We start from the raw sequence: 18,595 nt of genomic DNA, 5'->3' as shown, positions 1-18,595 counted from the left end.
GAAGAAATTCGGGTAAAATCTCGCCAGCTCATTGCGGAGTAATGAGTCTCGTTCGTTTGACCGTTTACACTCAAATTAGCCTACAATTTTGTCCAAATCCAGCAGTGCCCGAGCTACGTTGATTTTGACATGTCTTCTCTGGTCCTGATCGAGATTCAGATGATTTGAGCCGAAAGTCTTCTGTCAACAAGTAATCAAAAATAGAAAAACACGAAAAATGGTGCAACACGAGAATTTCCCAGGGAGTCACCCATCCTAGTACTGCTCTTGCCCAAGAACGATTAACTTCGGAGTTTTGATGGGATACGGTGCATTAGTGCTGGTATGATCGCACCCAACATTGAGTAGGATGTTTATTCTTATATCCTTCGAGTACGTGTGGAGCAAGCGGCGATGGACAACACGCGGCACTGCACTCGTCCAATCCTAACCATGAAGTTAAGCATTCTGGCGCGATTGCCGAGCTAGGATGGGTGACCTCCTTTGAAAGTCCTCGTGTCGCGACCGTTTAAGTAAATTATGGATAAAACAGTCGAAATAATTGTTTTTAATGAGTTAACCGTCTCCGGAGTATTCTACGTAATACGCTTCCGCACAGAACCGGCTCACGACAACAAAAATCGCTAAATGTTCCTAGTAAATAGAAAAAAAATAAGAAGAAGAAAATAGCGAATGTAAAGCTATTATTATGCCTGGGATACGATAAAATGGAACCGGAATCAAATTTCGGACTTCCTAAGCGGATTTATCGAGGAAACGAAAGCTAAACAGAAGCGGAAAATTGCAAATTAGAGGGTCTTAGAGAAGGAATTCGGCTAAAATCTCTCCAGCTCATTGCGGATTAATGAGTTTTGTTCGTTTGCCCGTTTACAATCAAATTAGCCTACAATTTTGTCCAAATCCGGCAGCGCCCGAGCTACGTTTATTTCACGTCCTATCTGGTACCGATCGAGATTCAGATGATTTGAGCCGAAAATCGTATGTCAATAAGTAATCAAAAATAAAAAAACACGAAAAAGGATGCAACACGAGGACTATCCAGGTGGGTAACCGGTGCATTAGTGCTAGTATGATCTCAACCGACATTGAGTTGGTAGTTTATTATTATATCCCTCGAGTACGTGTGGAGCGGGTGGCGATGGACAACACGCGGCACTGCTCTCGTCCAATCAGAACCATGAAGTTAAGCGTTCTGGCGCGATGGCAGAGCTAAGACGGGTGACCTCCCTGGGAAGTCCTCGTGTCGCGACCGTTTACGTTTATTCTGGCTAAAACAATCGAAATAATTGTTTTTAATGAGTTAACCGTCTCTTGAGTAATCTGCGTCATACCCTTCTGCACAGCACCGGCTCACGATAAAATGGAACCGGAATAGATATTCGGACTTCCTAAGCAGATTTCTCGAGGAAACGGAAGCTTAACAGATGCAGAAAATCGCAAAGTAGAGGGTCTTAGAGAAGAAATTCGGCTAAGACCGTTTACCATCAAATTAGGCTACGATTTTGTCTTGTCCAAATCCAACAGTGCCCGAGTTACGTTGATTGCACGTCTTATTTGGTCTCGATCAAGATTCAGAAGATTTGAGCAGAAAATCGTCTTTCAACAAGTAATCAAAAATAGAAAAACACGGAAAGGGGTGCAACACGAGGACTTCCCAGGGGGTCACCCATCCTAGTACTGCCTCTCGCCCAAGCACGCTTAACTTCGGAGTTCTGATGGGATCCGGTGCTTTAGTGCTTGAATGATCGCACCAGACATTGAGTGGGATGTTTATTCTTATATCACTCGAGTACGTGTGGAGCGGGCGGCGATGGACAACACGCTGCACTGCTCTCGCCCAATCAGAACCATGAAGTTAAGCGTTCTGGCGCGATGGCAGAGCTAGGATGGGTGACGTCCCAGGGAAGTCCTCGTGCCGTGACCTTTTAAGTAAATTATGGCTAAAACAGTCGAAATAATTGTTTTTAATGAGTTAACCATCTCCGGTGTAATCTGCGTCATACCCTTCCGCATAGCACCGGCTCACGACAACAAAAATCGCTAAATGTTCCCAGAAAATAGAAAAAAATAAGAAGAAGTAAATAGGGAATGTAAAGCTATTATTATGCCTGAGATACGATAAAATGGAACGGGAATTGAATTTCGGACTTCCTAAGTGGATTTCTCGAGGAAATGGAAGCTTAACAGAAGCGAAAAATCGCAAATTAGAGGGTCTTAGAGAAGGAATTCGGCTAAAATCTCGCCAGCTCATTGCGGAGTAATGAGTCTCGTTCGTTTGCCCGTTTACAATCAAATTAGCCTACAATTTTGTCCAAATCCGGCAGTGCCAGAGCTGCGTTGATTTCACATGTCTTCTCTAGTCCTTATCGAGAGTCAGATGATTCGTGCCGAAAATCGTCTGTCAACAAGTAATCAAAAATAGAAAAACACGAAAAGGGATGCAACACGAGTACTTCCCAGGGGGTCATCCATCAAAGTTTTGCTCTCGCCCAAGCACGCTTAACTTCGGAGTTCTTATGGGATCCGGTGTATAAGTGCTGGTATGATCGCACCCGAAATTGAGTGGGATGTTTATTCTTATATCCCTCGAGTACGTGTGGAGCGGGCGGCGATGGACAACACGCGGCACTTTTCTCGCCCAATCAGAACAATGAAGTTAAGCGTTCTGGCGCGATGGCAGAGCTAGGATGGGAGACCTCCCTGGAAAGTCCTCGTGTCACGACCGTTTACGTAAATAATGGCTAAAACAGTTGAAATAATTGTTTTTAATGAGTTAACCGTTTCCAGAGTAATCTGCGTCATACTCTTCCGCACAGAAACGGCTCACGACAACAAAAATCGCTAAATGTTCCCAGAAAATAGAAAAAAATAAGAATAAGAAAATAGCAAATGTAAAGCTATTATTATGTCTGGGATACGATAAAATGGAACCGGAATCGAATTTCGGCCTTACTAAGCGGATTTTTCGAGGAAACGGAAGCTTAACAGAAACGGAAAATCGCAAATTAGAGGGTCTTAGAGACGGAATTCGGCTAAAATCTCGCCAGCTCATTGCGGATTAATGTGTCTCGTTCGTTTGCCCGTTTGCAATCAAATTAGCCTACAATTTTGTCCAAATTCGGCAGTGCCCGAGCTACGTTGATTTCACATGTCTTCTCTGGTCCTGATCGAGAGTTGGATGATTTGAGTCGAAAATCTTCTGTCAACAAGCAATCAAAAATAGAAAAACACGAAAAGGGGTGCAACACGAGGACTTCCCAGGGGGTGACCCATCCAAGTACTGCTCTCGCCCAAGCAAGGCTTAACTTCGGAGTTCTGATGGGATCCAGTGTATTATTGCTGGTATGATCGCACCCGACTTTGAGTGGGATGTTATTTCCTATATCCCTCTAGTACGTGTGGAGCGGGCGGCGATGGACAACACGCGGCACAGCTCTCGCCCAATCCGAACAATGAAGTTAAGCGTTCTGACGCGATGGAAGAGCTAGGATGGGTGACCTCCCAGGAAAGTCCTCGTGTCGCGACCGTTTACAGTAATTATGACTAAAACAGTCGAAATAATTGTTTTTAATGTGTTAACTGTCTCCGGAGTAATCTGCGTCATGCCATTCCGCACAGAACCGGCTCACAACAACAAAAATCGTTAAATGTTTCCAGAAAATAGAAAAAAAATAAGAATAAGAAAATAGCGAATGTAAAGCTATTATTATGCCTGGGATACGATAAAATGAAACTGAAACTGAATTTCGGACTTCCTAAGCGGATTTCTCGAGGAAACAGAAGCTTAACAGAAGCGGAAAATCGCAAATTAGAGGGTCTTAGAGAAGGAATTCGGCTAAAATCTCTCCCGCTCATTGCGGATTAATGAGTCTCGTTCGTTTGCCAGTTTACATTAAAATTAGGCTACAATTTTGTCCATATCCGGCAGTGCCCGAGATACGTTGATTTCACGTCTTATCTGGTCCCGATCGAGATTCAGATGATTTGAGCCGAAAATTGTCTTTCTACAAGTAATAAAAAATATAAAAACACGAAAAGGGATGCAACACGAGGACTTCCCAGGGGGTTTACCCATCCTATTACTGCTCTCTCCCAAGCACGCTTAACTTCGGAGTTCTGATGGGTTCCGGTGCGTTAGTGCAGGTATGATCGCACCCGACATTGAGTTTGATGTTTATTCTTATATCCCTCGAGTACGTGTGGAGCGGGCGGGAATGGACAACACGCGGCACTGCTCTCGCCCAATCAGAACCATGAAGTTAAGCGTTCTGGCGCGATGGCAGAGCAAGGATGGGTGACCTCCCTGGGAAGTCCTCGTGTCGCAACCGTTTACGCAAATTATGGTTAAAACTGTCGAAATAATTGTTTTTAATGAGTTAACCGTCTCCGGAGTAATCTGCGTCATACCCTTCCGCACAGAACCGGCTCACGACAACAAAAATAGCTAAATGTTCCCAGAAAATAGAAAAAAATAAGAAGAAAAAAATAGCTAATGTAAAGCTATTATTATGCCTGGGATAAGATAAAATGGAAGCGGAATCGAATTTTGGACTTTCTAAGCGGATTTCTCGAGGAAACGGAAGCTTAATAGAAGCGGAAAATCGCAAATTAGAGGGTCTTAGAGAAGGAATTTGGCTAAAATCTCTCCAGCTCATTGCGGATTAATGAGTCTCGTTTGTTTGCCCGTTTACGTTTAAATTAAGCTACAATTTTGTCCAAATCCTGCAGTTCCTGAGCTACGTTGATTTCACGTTTTATCTGGTCCCGATCGAGATTCAGATGATTTGAGCCGAAAATCGTCTGTCAACAAGTAATCAAAAATATAAAAACACGAAAAGGGATGCAACACGACAACTTCCCAGGGGGTCACACATCCTAGTACTGCTCTCGCCCAAGCACGCTTAACTTCGGAGTTCTGATGGGATCCAGTGCATTAGTGCTGGTATGATCGCACCCGACATTGAGTGGGATGTTTATTCTTATATCCCTCGAGTACGTGTGGAGCGGGGGGCGATGGACAACACTTGGCACTGCTCTCCCCCAATTAGAACCATGAAGTTAATCGTTATGGCGCGATGGCAGAGCTAGGATGGGTGACCTCCCTGGGAAGACCTCGTGTCGCGACCGTTTACGTAAATTATGGATAAAACAGTCGAAAATAATTGTTTTTAATGAGTTAACCGTCTCCAGAGTGTAAGGCTAGTATTAATCGCTAAATGTTCCCAGAAAATAGAAAAAAAAAAAAGAAGAAAATAGCGAATGTAAGGCTAGTATTATGCTTGGGATACGATAAAATGGAACCGAGATCGAATTTCGAACTTCCTAAGCTGATTTCTCGATGAAACGGAAGCTTAACAGAAGCGAAAAATCGCAAATTAGAGGGTCTTAGAGAAGAAATTCGGCTAAAATCTCGCCAGCTCATTGCGGAGTAATGAGTCTCGTTCGTTTGCCCGTTTACACTCAAATTAGCCTACAATTTTGTCCAAATCCAGCAGTGCCCGAGCTACGTTGATTTTGACATGTCTTCTCTGGTCCTGATCGAGATTCAGATGATTTGAGCCAAAAGTCTTCTGTCAACAAGTAATCAAAAATAGAAAAACACGAAAAATGGTGCAACACGAGAACTTCCCAGGGAGTCACCCATCCTAGTACTGCTCTTGCCCAAGCAAGATTAACTTCGGAGTTTTGATGGGATACGGTGCATTAGTGCTGGTATGATCGCACCCAACATTGAGTAGGATGTTTATTCTTATATCCTTCGAGTACGTGTGGAGCAAGCGGCGATAGACAACACGCGGCACTGCACTCGTCCAATCCTAACCATGAAGTTAAGCGTTCTGGCGCGATTGCCGAGCTAGGATGGTTGACCTTCCTTGGAAGTCCTCGTGTCGCGACCGTTTATGTAAATATGGATAAAACAGTTGAAATAATTGTTTTTAATGAGTTAACCGTCTCCGGAGTAATCTGTGTCATACCCTTCCGCACAGAACCGGCTCATGACAACAAAAATCGCTAAATGTTTCCAGAAAATTGAAAAAAAAATAAGAATAAGAAAATAGCGAATGTAAAGCTATTATTATGACTGGGATACGATAAAATGAAACCGGAATCGAATTTCGTACTTACTAAGCGGATTTTTCGAGGAAACGGAAGCTTAACAGAAGCGGAAAATCGTAAATTAGAGGGTCTTAGAGAAGGAATTCGGCTAAAATCTCGCCAGCTCATTGCGTATTAATGAGTCTCGTTCGTTTGCCCGTTTACAATCAAATTAGGCTACAATTTTGTCCAAATCCGACAGTGCCCGAATTACGTTGATTTCACATGTCTTATTTAGTCTCGATCGAGATTCAGATGATTTGAGTCGAAAATCGTCTTTCAACAAGTTATTAAAAATATAAAAACACGAAAATGATTGCAACACAAGGACTTCCCAGGGGGTCGGTCACCCATCCTAGTACTGCTCTAGCCCAAGCACGCTTAACTTCGAAGTTTTGATGGGATCCGGTGCATTAGTGCTGGTATGATCGCACCCGACATTTAGTGGGATGTTTATTCTTATTACCCTCGAGTACGTGTGGAGCGGGCGGCGATGGACAACACGCGGCACTGCTCTCGCCCAATAAGAACCATGAAGTTAAGCGTTCTGACGCGATGGCAAAGCTAGGATGGGTGACCTCCATGGGAAGTCCTCGTGTGGCGACCGTTTACGTAAATTATGGCTAAAATAGTTGAAATAATTGTTTTTAATTAGTTAACCGTCTCCGGAGTAATATGCGTCATACCCTTCTGCACAGCACCGGCTCACGACAACAAAAATCACTAAATGTTCACCGAAAATAAAAAAAATAAGATGAAGAAAATAGCGAATGTAAAGCTATTATGATGCCTGGGATACGATAAAATGGAACCGGAATCGAATTTCGGACTTCCTAAGCGGATTTATCGAGGAAACGGAAGCTTAACAGAAGCGGAAAATCGCAAATTAGAGGGTCTTAGAGAAGGAATTCGGCTAAAACCTCGCCAGCTCATTGCGGAGTAATGAGTCTCATTCGTTTGCCCGTTTACAATCAAATTAGCCTACAATTTGGTCCAAATCCGGCAGTGCCCGAGCTACGTTTATTTCACATGTCTTCTCTGGTCCTGATCGAGAGTCAGATGATTTGAGCCGAAAATCGTCTGTCAACAAGTAATCAAAAATAGAAAAACACGAAAAAGGGTGCAAACGAGGACTTCCTAGGGGGTCACCCATCCTATTACTGCTCTCGCCCAAGCACGCTTAGCTTCGGAGTTCTGATGAGATCCGGTGCATTAGTGTTGGTATGATCGCACCTGACATTGAATGGATGTTTATTCTTATATCCCAAGTGTACGTGTGGAGAAGGCGACGATGGACAACACGCGGCACTGCTCTCGCCCAATCAGAACCATGAAGTTACGCGTTCTAGCGCGATGGCAGAGCTAGGATGGGTAACCTCCCTGGGAAGTACTCGTGTCGCGACCGTTTACGTAAATTAGGGATAAAACAGCCGAAATAATTGTTTTAATGAGTTAACCGTCTCCGGAGTAATATGCGTCATACCCTTCCGCACAGCACCGGCTCACGACAACAAAAATCGCTAAATGTTCACAGAAAATTAAAAAAAATAAGATGAAAAAAATAGCGAATGAAAAGCTATTATTATGCCTGGGATACGATAAAATGGAACCGGAATCGAATTTCAAATTTCCTAAGCGGATTTTTCGAGGAAACGGAAGATTAACAAAAGCGAAAAATCGCAAATTAGAGGGTCTTAGAGAAAAAATTCGGCTAAAATCTCGCCAGCTCATTGCGGAGAATGGGTCTCCTTCGTTTGCCCGTTTACAATCAAATTAGCCTACAATTTTGTCCAAATCCGGCAGTGCCCGAGCTACGTTGATTTCACATTTCTTCTCTTATCCTGATCGAGAGTCAGATGATTTGAGCCGAAAATCGTCTGTCTGTTAACAAGTAATCAAAAATAGAAAAACACGAAAAGGGGTGCAAACGAAGACTTTCCAGCGGGTCACTCATCCAAGTACTGCTCCCACCCAAGCACGCTTAACTTCGAAGTTCTGATGGGATTCGGTGCATTAGTGCTGGTATGATCGCACCCGACATTGAGTGGGATGTTTATTATTATTTCCCTCGAGTACGTGTGGAGCGTGCGGCGATGGACAACACGCGGCACTGCTCTCGCCCAATCAGAACAATGAAGTTAAGCGTTCAGGCGCGATGGCAGAGCTAGGATGGGTGACATCCCTGGAAAGTCCTCGTGTCGCGACTGTTTCAGTAAATTATGGCTAAAACAGTCGAAATAATTGTTTTTGATGAGTTAACCGTCTCCGGAGTAATCTGCGTCATACCCTACCGCACAGAACCGGCTCACGACAACAAAAATCGCTAAATGTTCCCAGAAAAGTGAAAAAAAATAAGAATAAGAAAATAGCGAATGTAAAGGTATTATTATGCCTTGATACAATAAAATGAAACTGGAATCGAATTTCGGACTTACTAAGCGGATTTTTCGAGGAAACGGAAGATTAACAGAAGCGGAAAATCGCAAATTAGATGGTCTTAGGGAAGGAATTCGGCTAAAATCTCGCCATCTCATTGCGGATTAATCAATCTCGTTCGTTTGCCCGTTTACAATCAAATTAGGCTACAATTTTGTCCAAATCCGGCAGTGCCCGAACTACGTTGATTTTACATTTCTTATCTGGTCCCGATCGAGATTCAGATGATTTGAGCCGAAAATCGTCTGTCAACAAATAATCAAAAATAGAAAAACACGAAAAGGGGTCCAACACGAGGACTTCCCAGGGGGTCACCCATCCTAGTACTGCTGTCGCCCAAACACGCTTAACTTCGGAGTTCTGATGGGATCCGGTTCATTAGTGCTGGTATGATCACACCCGACATTAAGTGGGATGTTTATTCTTATATCCCTCGAGTACGTGTGGAGCGGGCGGCGATAGACAACACGCGAAACTGCTCTCGTCCAATCAGAACCATGAAGTTAAGCGTTCTGGCACGATGGTAGAGCTAGGATGGGTGACCTCCCTGGGAAGTCCTCGTGGCGACCGTTTACGTAAATTATGGCTAAAACAGTTGAAATAATTGTTTTTAATGAGTTAACAGTCTCCGGAGTAATCTGCGTCATACCCTTTCGCACAGCACCTGTTGGAAATTTTCAAGTTCGCAATCTTGATTTTGATGTTAACAAAACTTGTTATTGTGTTTCTAACATATTTCCTCAAGTGTGAAATTGCAAACACAAGAAACAAGCTGAATTTGAATTTTGCACAAACTGAATTTCTGGCGAGCTTTGGTATTTTGATGATATCTCTCAACTGAATTATCAAAATGACAATCCGCAAACTGGACTGATTAGAAAACTCAATTCGAAACAAATCGTATTTCACGTTAGTTTGGCAAAATCGGATGTTATGATGGTCTAACTGATCGCTCAATTACCGAAATGATCACACGAAAACAGCAATCAGTTGAGTTTGAGCAGCTGCGGTATTTTGGTCATATCTCTCAGCTCGATTATTGAAATGAAGCGATTCAGTATGTGTTGGAAAGATAAGACGATGATCTACAAATCATCTTCAGAAGTCAAAGTCTGAATCAAAGCTTAAGATGCTGATAAATGAGGATGAAGTTACTGGTTCAGCACAAACTGAAATCAGCTAGGCTGATTTCAGCACACCAGCTGAAACTGAACCAACTGCTGACCAGCTGACCAACCAACTGAACTGAACCAGCTGCTGACCAACTGAAACTGAACCAGACCAGCTGAAAACCAGTTGAACCAGACCAGCTGAACTGAACCAGCTGAAACTGTACCAGACCAGCTGAAGACCAGTTGAACCAGTCCAACTGAACCAGACTAACTGAACCAGTTGAACTGATTGACCAGTTGAGTTGACCAGTTGACCAGAGTTGACCAGTCGGGAAAATGTCCAGCAAGACGAATTTTACTGTTGCAATTCCAGAAACAGTACAGAAACTTTCCAACGGTCATATTCTTGTGTCTAACGTATATATCAGTGTTGGAGCCTATAAATACAACATATTGAAGATCAAACAACAGCTTTTGAAGGGGACTCAAAGCATGGGTAGTTAGCATGAAAAAATCAGCTTGTTGAGAGCACAAGCCCTTGTGTGAGGATACATTTGAGATGTACACTGTAAATGATAAATTTCTCACACACAATCACTCACACAAATACAAGAGAGTTGAACTTCAAAGATTAGTTGAGTGAGTCTTGCACAAAGACAATAAACTTGTGTATGTAGTCTTTGCATATGAGACATTAAAGAATATGCTGATTGTGAGGTGCTGCCTACAATCTTGAGTGCTAGGAGTTCTAGTTGGGTGTTGCCCTTCCAGAATGGGTTTGTACAAGTAGTTGTATAAATCAAAGTATTCTAGTGGATCCTTCCCAAGAGGAAAAAGGGATGACGTAGGAGTGTTTGAAATATCCGAATATCCATAAACAAATTCGTGTCTATTTGTTTATTGCATTTGCTTATCATTTTCACTGTTTTTAAAGATGCATTGTTGAAGCATTTTATGTGTTCTTCAAATATCAAAATATTGTATACCAAATGTTTGATAAAATACTTCAACTGAATATTTTTACTCATTCAACTTGCATATATTTTAAATGGTTTACAAAATATTTAATCGGTTTCTACGAAGGATTATTTCGAGTATCTTCCTCTTGGTTTTTAACCAAACTCGATTTAATTCATCGGTGTTCAATATTTCAAGAACCGAGCTATTGTAGCTCAATGATTATCCCCCCTAATCGATCCTATCAGCACCGGTTCACGACAATAAAAATCGCTAAATGTTCCCAGAAAATAGAAAAAAAATAAGAAGAAGAAAATAGCGAATGTAAAGCTATTATTATGCCTGGGATACGATAAAATGGAACCAGAATCGAATTTCGGACTCCCTAAGCGGATTTATCGAGGAAACGGAAGCTTAACAGAAGCGGAAAATCGCAAATTCGAGGGTCTTAGAGAAGAAATTCGGCTAAGACCGTTTACAATCAAATTAGGCTATAAGTTTGTCCAAATCCAGCAGTGCCCGAGTTACGTTGATTTCCCATGTCTTATTTGGACCCGATCGAGATTTAGATGATTTGAGCTGAAAATCGTCTTTCAACAAGTAATCAAAAATAGAAAAACACGAAAAGGGGTGCAACACGAGGACTTCCCAGGGGGTCACCCATCCTAGTACTGCTCTCGCCCAAGTACGCTTAACTCTGTAGTTCTGATGGGATCCGGTGCATTAGTGCTCGTAAGATCGCACCCGACATTGAGTGGGATGTTTATTCTTATATCCCTCGAGTACGTGTGGAGCGGGCGGCGATGGACAACACGCGGCACTGCTCTCGCCCAATCAGAACCATGAAGTTAATCGTTATGGCGCGATGTCGGATCTAGGATGGGTGACCTCCCTGGGAATTCCTCGTTTACGTAAATTATGGATAAAACAGTCGAAATAATTGTTTTTAATGAGTTAACTGTCTCCGGAGAAATCTGCGTCATACCCTTCTTCACAGAACCGGCTCACGACAACAAAAATCGCTAAATGTTCCCAAAAAATAGAAAAAGAATAAGAATAAAAAATAGCGAATGTAAAGCTATTATTATGCCTGAGATACGATAAAATGGAACCGGAATTGAATTTCGGACTTCCTAAGCGGATTTCTCGAGGCAATGGAAGCTTAACAGAAGCGGAAATTTGCAAATTAGAGGGTCTTAGAGAAGGAATTCGGATAAAATCTCGCCAGCTCATTGCGGATTAATGAGTCTCGTTCGTTTTCCCGTTTACAATCAAATTAGGCTACAATTTTGTCCAAATCCGGCAGTACCCGAGCTACCCTTCCACACAGCACTGGCTCACGACAACAAAAATCGCTAAATGTTCCCCGAAAATAGAAAAAAATAAGAAGAAAATAGCGAATGTAAAGCAATTATTATGCATGGGATACGATAAAATAGAACCGGAATCGAATTTCGGACTTCCTAAGCGGATTTCTCGAGGAAACGGAAGCTTAACAGAAGCGAAAAATGGCAAATTAGAGGGTCTTAGAGAAGGAATTCGGCTAAAATCTCGCCAGCTCATTGCGGAGAAATGAGTCTCGTTCGTTTGCCCGTTTACAATCAAATCAGCCTACAATTTTGTCTAAATCCGGCAGTGCCTGAGCTACGTTGATTTTACATGTCTTCTCCGGTCCTAATCGAGAGTCAAATGAGTTGAGCTGAAAATCGTCTGTCAACAAGTAATCAAAAAAAGAAAAACATGAAAAGGGGTGCCACACGAGGACTTCCCAGGGGGCCACCCATCCAAGTACTGCTCTCGCCCAAGCACGCTTAAATTCGGAGTTCTTATGGGATCTGCTGTATTAGTGCTTGTATGATCGCAACCGACATTGAGTGGGATGTTTATTCTTATATCCCTCGACTACGTGTGGAGCGGGCGGCGATGGACAACACGCGGCACTGCTCTCGCCCAATCAGAACAATGAAACTAAGCGTTCTGGCGCGATGGCAGAGCTAGGATGGGTGACCTCCCTGGAAAGTCCTCGTGTCGCGACCGTTTACGTAAATTATGGCTAAAACAGTAGAAATAATTGTTTTTAATGAGTTAACCGTCTCCGGAGTAATCTGCGTCATACCCTTCGCACAGAACCGGCTCACGACAACAAAAATAGCTAAATGTTCCCAGAAAATAGAAAAAAATAAGAATAAGAAAATAGCGAATATAAAGCTATTATTATGCCTGGGATACGACAAAATGAAACCGGAATCGAATTTCAGACTTACTGAGCGGATTTCTCGAGGAAACGGAAGCTTAACAGAAGCGGAAAATCGCAAATTAGAGGGTCTTAGAGAAAGAATTCGGCTAAAATTTCGCCAGCTCATTGCGGATTAATGAGTCTCGTTCGTTTGCCCGTTTACAATCAAATTAGGCTACAATTTTGTCCAAATCCGCCAGTGCCCGAGCTACGTTGATTTCACGTCTTATCTGGTCCTGATCGACATTCAGATGATTTGAGCCGAAAATGGGTGCAACACGAGGACTTCCCAGGGGGTCAACCCAACCTGGTACTGGTCTCGCCCAAGCACGCTTAACTTCGGAGTTCTTATGGGATCCGGTGCATTAGTGCAGGTATGATCGCACCCAACATTGAGTGGGATGTTTATTCTTATTTCCTTCGAGTACGTGTGGAGCGGGCGGCGATGGACAACACGCGGCACTGCTCTCACCCAATCAGAACCATGATATTAATCGTTATGGCGCGATGGCGGATCTAGGATGGGTGACCTCCCTGGGAAGTCCTCGTGTCGCGACCGTTTACGTAAATTATGGATAAAATAGTCGAAATAATTGTTTTTAATGAGTTAATCGTCTCCGGAATAATCTGCGTCATACCCTTCCGCACAGCACCGGCTCACGACAACAAAAATCGCTAAATGTTCCCTGAAAATAGAAAAAAATAAGAAGTAAAAAATAGCAAATGTAAAGCTATTATTATGTAAATCGCTAATTAGAGGGTCTTAGAGAAGAAATTCGGCTAAAATCTCGCCAGGTCATTGCGGAGTAATGAGTCTCGTTCGTTTGCCCGTTTACAATCAAATTAGCCTACAATTTTGTCCAAATCCGGCAGTGCCCGAGCTACGTTGATTTCACATGTCTTCTCTGGCCCTTATCGAGATTCAGATGATTTGAGCCGAAAATCTTCTGTCAACAAGTAATCAAAAATAGAAAAACACGAAAAGGGGTGCAAACGAGGACTTTCCAGGGGGTCACCCATTCAAGTACTGCTCTCGCCCAAGCACACTTATCTTCGGAGTTCTGATGGGATCCGGTGCATTAGTGCTAATATGATCTCACCCGACATTGAGTGGGATGTTTATTCTTATATCCCTCGAGTATGTGTGGAGCGGGCGGCGATGGACAACACGCGGCACATGTTTCGCCCAATCAGAACAATGAAGTTAAGCGTTCTAGCGCGATGGCAGAGCTAGGATGGGTGACCTCCCTTGAAAGTCCTCGTGTCGCGACCGTTTAAGTAAATTATGGCTAAAACAGTCAAAATAATTTTTTTTAATGAGATAACCGTCTCCGAAGTAATCTGCGTCATACCCTTCCGCACCGCACCAGCTCACGACAACAAAAATCGCTAAATATTCCCAGAAAATAGAAAAAAAATAAGATGAAGAAAATAGCGAATGTAAAGCTATTATTATGCCTGGGATACGATAAAATGGAACCGGAATCGAATTTCGGACTTCCTAAGCTGATTTATCAAGGAAACGGAAGCTTAACAGAAGCGAAAAATCGTAAATTAGAGGGTCTTAGAGAAGGAATTCGGCTAAGACCGTTTACAATCAAATTAGGCTACAATTTTGTCGAAATCTGGCAGTGCCCGAGTTACGTTGATTTCACATGTCTTATTTGGTCCCGATCGAGATTTAGATGATTTGAGCCGAAAATCGTCTTTCAAAAAGTAATCAAAAATAGAAAAACATGAAAAGGGGTGCAACACGAGGACTTCCCAGGGGGTCACCCATGCTAGTATTGCTCTCGCCCAAGCATGCTTAACTCCAAAGTTCTGATGGGATCCGGTGCATTAGTGCTAGTATGATCGCACCCGACATTGAGTGGGATGTTTATTCTTATATCCCTCGAGTACGTGTGGAGCGGGCGGCAATGGACAACACGCGACATTGCCCTCGCTCAATCAGAACCATGAAGTTAATCGTTAAGGCGCGATGACGGAGCTAGGATGGGTGACCTCCCTGGGAAGTCCATGTGTCGCGACAGTTTACGTAAATTATGGATAAAACAGTCGAAATAATTGTTTTTATTGAGTTAACCGTCTCCGGAGTAATCTGCGTCATACCTTTCTACACAGAACCGGCTCACGACAACAAAAATCGCTAAATGTTCCCAGAAAATAGAAAAAAAATAAGAAGAAGAAAATAGCGAATACAAAGCTATTATTATGCCTGGGATACTATAAAATGGAACCGGAATCGAATTTCGGACTTTCTAAGAGGATTACTCGCGGAAACGGAAGCTTAACAGAAGCGGAAAATCGCAAATTAGAGGGCCTTAGAGAAGGAATTCGGCAAAAATCTCGCCAGATCATTGCGGAGTAATGAGTCTCGTTCGTTTGCCCGTTTACAATCAAATTAGGCTACAATTTTGTCCAAATCCGGCAGTGCCCGAGCTACGTTGATTTCACGTCTTATCTGTTCCCGATCGAGATTCAGATTATTTGAGCCGAAAATCGTCTGTCAACAAGTAATCAAAAATAGAAAAACACGAAAAGGGGTGCAATACGAGAACTTCCAAGGGGGTCACCCAAACTAGTACTGCCCTCGCCCAAGCACGCTTAACTTCGGAGTTCTGATGGGATCCGGTGCATTATTGCTGGCATGAACGCACCCGACATTGAGTGGGATGTTTATTCTTATATCCCTCGAGTACGTGTGGAGCGGGCAGCGTTGGATCGTCCAATCAAAACCATGAAGTTAAGCGTTCTAGCGCAATGGCAGATCTAGGATGGGTGACCTCCCTGGGAAGTCCTCGTGTCGCGATCGTTTACGTAAATTATTGCTAAAACAGTCGAAATAATTGTTTTTAATGAGTTAACCGTCTCCGAAGTAATCTGCGTCATACCCTTCCGCACAGCACCGGCTCACGACAACAAAAATCGCTAAATGTTCCCAGAAAATATAAAAAAATAAGAAGAAGAAAATAGCGAATGTAAAGCTATTATTATGCCTTGGATACGATAAAATGGAATCGAAATCGAATTTCGGACTTCCTAAGCCGATTTCTCGAGGAAACGGAAGCTTAACAGAAGCGGAAAATCGCAATTTAAAGGGTCTTAGAGAAGGAATTCGGCTAAAATCTCGCCAGCTCATTGCGGAGTAATGAGTTTCGTTCGTTTGCCCGTTTACAATTAAATAAGCCTACAATTTTGTCCAAATCCGGCAGTGCCTGAGCTACGTTGATTTCACATGTCTTCTCTGGTTCTGATCGAGAGTCAGATGATTTGAGCCGAAAATCGTCTGTCAACAAGTAATCAAAAATAGAAAAACACGAAAAGGGGTGCAAACGAGGACTTCCCAGGGGGTCACCCATACAAGTACTGCTCTCGCCCAAGCACACTTAACTTCGGAGTTCTGATGGGATCCGGTGTATTAGTGCTGGTATGATCGCACGCAACATTGAGTGGGATGTTTGTTCTTATATCCCTCGAGTACGTGTGGAGCGGGCGGCGATGGAAAACACGCGGCACTGCTCTCGCCCAATCAGAACCATCAAGTTAATCGTTATGGCGCGATGTCGGATCTAGGATGGGTGACCTCCCTGGGAATTCCTCGTGTCGCAACCGTTTACGTAAATTATGGCTAAAACAGTCGAAATAATTGTTTTTAATGAGTTAACCGTCTCCGGAGTAATCTGCGTCATACCCTTCCGCACAGCACCGGCTCACGACAACAAAAATCGCTAAATGTTCCCAGAAAATAGAAAAAAATAAGAAGAAGAAAATAGCGAATGTAAAGCTATTATTATGCCTTGGATACGATAAAATGGAACCGGAATCGAATTCCGGACTTCCTAAGCGGATTTCTCGAGGAAACGGAAGCTTAACAGAAGCGGAAAATCGCAAATTATAGGGTCTTAGAGAAGGAATTCGGCTAAGACCGTTTACAATCAAATTAGGCTACGATTTTGTCCAAATCCGACAATGCCCGAGTTACGTTGATTTCACATGTCTTATTTGGTCTCGATCGAGATTCAGATGATTTGAGCCGAAAATCATCTTTTAACAAGTAATCAAAAATAGAAAAACATTGAAAGGGGTGCAACACGAGGACTTCCCAGGGGGTCACCCATCCTCGTACTGCTCTCGCCCAAGCACGCTTCGCTTCGGAGTTCTGAAGGGATCCGATGCATTAGTGCTGGTATGATCGCACCCCACATAGAGTGGGATTTTTATTCTTATATGCCTCGCGTACGTGTGAAGCGGGCGACGATGGACAACACGCGGCTCTGCTCTCGCCCAATCAGAACCATGAAGTTAAGCGTTCTGGCGCGATGGGAGAGCTAGGATGGGTGACCTCCCTGGGAAGTCCTCGTGTCGCGACTTTTTACTTAAATTATGGCTAAAACAGTCGAAATAATTGTTTTTAATGAGTTAACCGCCTCCGGAATAATCTGCGTCATACCCTTCCGCACAGCACCGGCTCACGACAACAAAAATCGCTAAATGTTCCCAGAAAATAGAAAAAAATAAGAAGAAGAAAATAGCGAATGTAAAGCTATTATTATGCCTGTGATACGATAAAATGAAACTGGAATCGAATTTCGGACTTCCTAACTGGATTTCTCGAGGAAACGGAAGCTTAACTGAAGCGGAAAATCGCAAATTAGAGAATCTTAGAGAAGGAATTCGGTTAAAATCTCGCCAGCTCATTGCGGAGGAATGAGTCGTTCGTTTGTCTGTTTACAATCAAATTAGCCTACAATTTTTTCCAAATCCGGCAGTGCCCGAGCTACGTTGATTTCTCATGTCTTCTCTGGTCCTGATCGAGAGTTTGATGACTTGAGCCGAAAATCGTCTGTCAACAAGTACTGCACTCGTCCAAGCACGCTTAACTTCGGAGTTCTGATGGGATCCGGTGTATTAGTGCTGGTATGATCGCACCCGACATTGAGTGGGATGTATATTCTTATATCCCTCGAGTACGTGTGGAGCGGACGGCGATGGACAACACGCGGCACTGCTCTCGCCCAATCAGAACAATGAAGTTATGCGTTCTGGCGCGATGGCAGAGCTAGGATGGGTGACCTCCCTAGAAAAACCTCGTGTCGCGACCGTTTACGTAAATTATGGCTAAAACAGTCGAAATAATTGTTTTAGATGAGTTAACCGTCTCCGGAGTAATCTGCGTCATACCCTTCCGCACAGAACCGACTCACGACAACAAAAATCGCTAAATGTTATCAGAAAATAGAAAAAAAAATAAGAATAAGAAAATAGGGAATGTAAAGCTATTATTATGCCTGGAATACAATAAAATGAAACCGAAATCGAATTTCGGACTTCCTAAGCGGATTTCTCGAGGAAACGGAAGCTTAACAGAAGCAGAAAATCGCAAATTAGAGAGTCTTAGAGAAGGAATTCGGCTAAAATCTCTCCAGCTCATTGCGGATTAATGAGTCTCGTTCGTTTGCCCGTTTACAATCAAATTAGGCTAAAATTTTTTCCAAATCCGGTAGTGCACGAGTTACGTTGATTTTACGTCTTATCTGGTCCCGATCGAGAATCAGATGATTTGAGCCGAAAATTGTCTATCAACAAGTAATCAAAAATATAAAAACACGAAAAAGAATGCAACACGAGGACTTCCCAGGGGGTCACCCATCCTAGTACTACTCTCAACGGCACGCTTAACTTCGGAGTTCTGATGGGATCCGGTGCATTAGTTCTGGTATGATCGCACCCGACATTGAGTTGGATAATTATTCTT

General features: G+C 43.0%; 15 non-coding genes and 5 pseudogenes across 15 annotated transcripts; all 20 read right to left on the bottom strand.

Moving 5' to 3' along the window:
- Positions 1-217: 217 nt before the first annotated feature.
- Positions 218-336, bottom strand: LOC142511205 (5S ribosomal RNA; annotated as a pseudogene).
- Positions 337-1,633: 1,297 nt separating this feature from the next.
- Positions 1,634-1,753, bottom strand: LOC142517026 (5S ribosomal RNA). Its single transcript, XR_012812789.1, has one exon. It is a non-coding gene; the product is annotated as a 5S ribosomal RNA (ribosomal RNA).
- Positions 1,754-2,435: 682 nt separating this feature from the next.
- LOC142508474 (5S ribosomal RNA) lies at positions 2,436-2,554 on the bottom strand. The gene has a single exon (XR_012806685.1). It is a non-coding gene; the product is annotated as a 5S ribosomal RNA (ribosomal RNA).
- Positions 2,555-3,236: 682 nt separating this feature from the next.
- On the bottom strand, positions 3,237-3,356 carry LOC142515476 (5S ribosomal RNA). The gene has a single exon (XR_012811320.1). It is a non-coding gene; the product is annotated as a 5S ribosomal RNA (ribosomal RNA).
- A 681-nt stretch (positions 3,357-4,037) lies between these two features.
- LOC142509913 (5S ribosomal RNA) lies at positions 4,038-4,157 on the bottom strand. Its single transcript, XR_012808058.1, has one exon. It is a non-coding gene; the product is annotated as a 5S ribosomal RNA (ribosomal RNA).
- Positions 4,158-4,837: 680 nt separating this feature from the next.
- LOC142515794 (5S ribosomal RNA) lies at positions 4,838-4,956 on the bottom strand. The gene has a single exon (XR_012811619.1). It is a non-coding gene; the product is annotated as a 5S ribosomal RNA (ribosomal RNA).
- Positions 4,957-5,607: 651 nt separating this feature from the next.
- Positions 5,608-5,726, bottom strand: LOC142511106 (5S ribosomal RNA; annotated as a pseudogene).
- A 683-nt stretch (positions 5,727-6,409) lies between these two features.
- On the bottom strand, positions 6,410-6,532 carry LOC142510298 (5S ribosomal RNA). Its single transcript, XR_012808420.1, has one exon. It is a non-coding gene; the product is annotated as a 5S ribosomal RNA (ribosomal RNA).
- A 681-nt stretch (positions 6,533-7,213) lies between these two features.
- Positions 7,214-7,331, bottom strand: LOC142510280 (5S ribosomal RNA). Its single transcript, XR_012808403.1, has one exon. It is a non-coding gene; the product is annotated as a 5S ribosomal RNA (ribosomal RNA).
- A 683-nt stretch (positions 7,332-8,014) lies between these two features.
- LOC142510947 (5S ribosomal RNA) lies at positions 8,015-8,132 on the bottom strand (annotated as a pseudogene).
- Positions 8,133-8,814: 682 nt separating this feature from the next.
- On the bottom strand, positions 8,815-8,933 carry LOC142508512 (5S ribosomal RNA). Its single transcript, XR_012806722.1, has one exon. It is a non-coding gene; the product is annotated as a 5S ribosomal RNA (ribosomal RNA).
- A 2,295-nt stretch (positions 8,934-11,228) lies between these two features.
- Positions 11,229-11,347, bottom strand: LOC142509302 (5S ribosomal RNA). Its single transcript, XR_012807483.1, has one exon. It is a non-coding gene; the product is annotated as a 5S ribosomal RNA (ribosomal RNA).
- A 1,001-nt stretch (positions 11,348-12,348) lies between these two features.
- LOC142511430 (5S ribosomal RNA) lies at positions 12,349-12,467 on the bottom strand (annotated as a pseudogene).
- A 638-nt stretch (positions 12,468-13,105) lies between these two features.
- LOC142516906 (5S ribosomal RNA) lies at positions 13,106-13,225 on the bottom strand. Its single transcript, XR_012812677.1, has one exon. It is a non-coding gene; the product is annotated as a 5S ribosomal RNA (ribosomal RNA).
- A 596-nt stretch (positions 13,226-13,821) lies between these two features.
- Positions 13,822-13,939, bottom strand: LOC142511262 (5S ribosomal RNA; annotated as a pseudogene).
- Positions 13,940-14,580: 641 nt separating this feature from the next.
- Positions 14,581-14,699, bottom strand: LOC142508564 (5S ribosomal RNA). Its single transcript, XR_012806771.1, has one exon. It is a non-coding gene; the product is annotated as a 5S ribosomal RNA (ribosomal RNA).
- Positions 14,700-15,380: 681 nt separating this feature from the next.
- LOC142517442 (5S ribosomal RNA) lies at positions 15,381-15,499 on the bottom strand. The gene has a single exon (XR_012813188.1). It is a non-coding gene; the product is annotated as a 5S ribosomal RNA (ribosomal RNA).
- Positions 15,500-16,163: 664 nt separating this feature from the next.
- Positions 16,164-16,281, bottom strand: LOC142517443 (5S ribosomal RNA). Its single transcript, XR_012813189.1, has one exon. It is a non-coding gene; the product is annotated as a 5S ribosomal RNA (ribosomal RNA).
- A 640-nt stretch (positions 16,282-16,921) lies between these two features.
- LOC142515486 (5S ribosomal RNA) lies at positions 16,922-17,040 on the bottom strand. The gene has a single exon (XR_012811330.1). It is a non-coding gene; the product is annotated as a 5S ribosomal RNA (ribosomal RNA).
- A 1,413-nt stretch (positions 17,041-18,453) lies between these two features.
- On the bottom strand, positions 18,454-18,570 carry LOC142510462 (5S ribosomal RNA). Its single transcript, XR_012808572.1, has one exon. It is a non-coding gene; the product is annotated as a 5S ribosomal RNA (ribosomal RNA).
- Positions 18,571-18,595: the final 25 nt, after the last annotated feature.

Source organism: Primulina tabacum, chromosome 10 (assembly GCF_025594145.1).
Source record: "Primulina tabacum isolate GXHZ01 chromosome 10, ASM2559414v2, whole genome shotgun sequence".
NCBI classification, from domain to species: Eukaryota; Viridiplantae; Streptophyta; class Magnoliopsida; order Lamiales; family Gesneriaceae; genus Primulina; species Primulina tabacum.
Note: the sequence above shows the minus strand (reverse complement) of the source record. Positions and strands in the feature narration are given on the sequence as shown.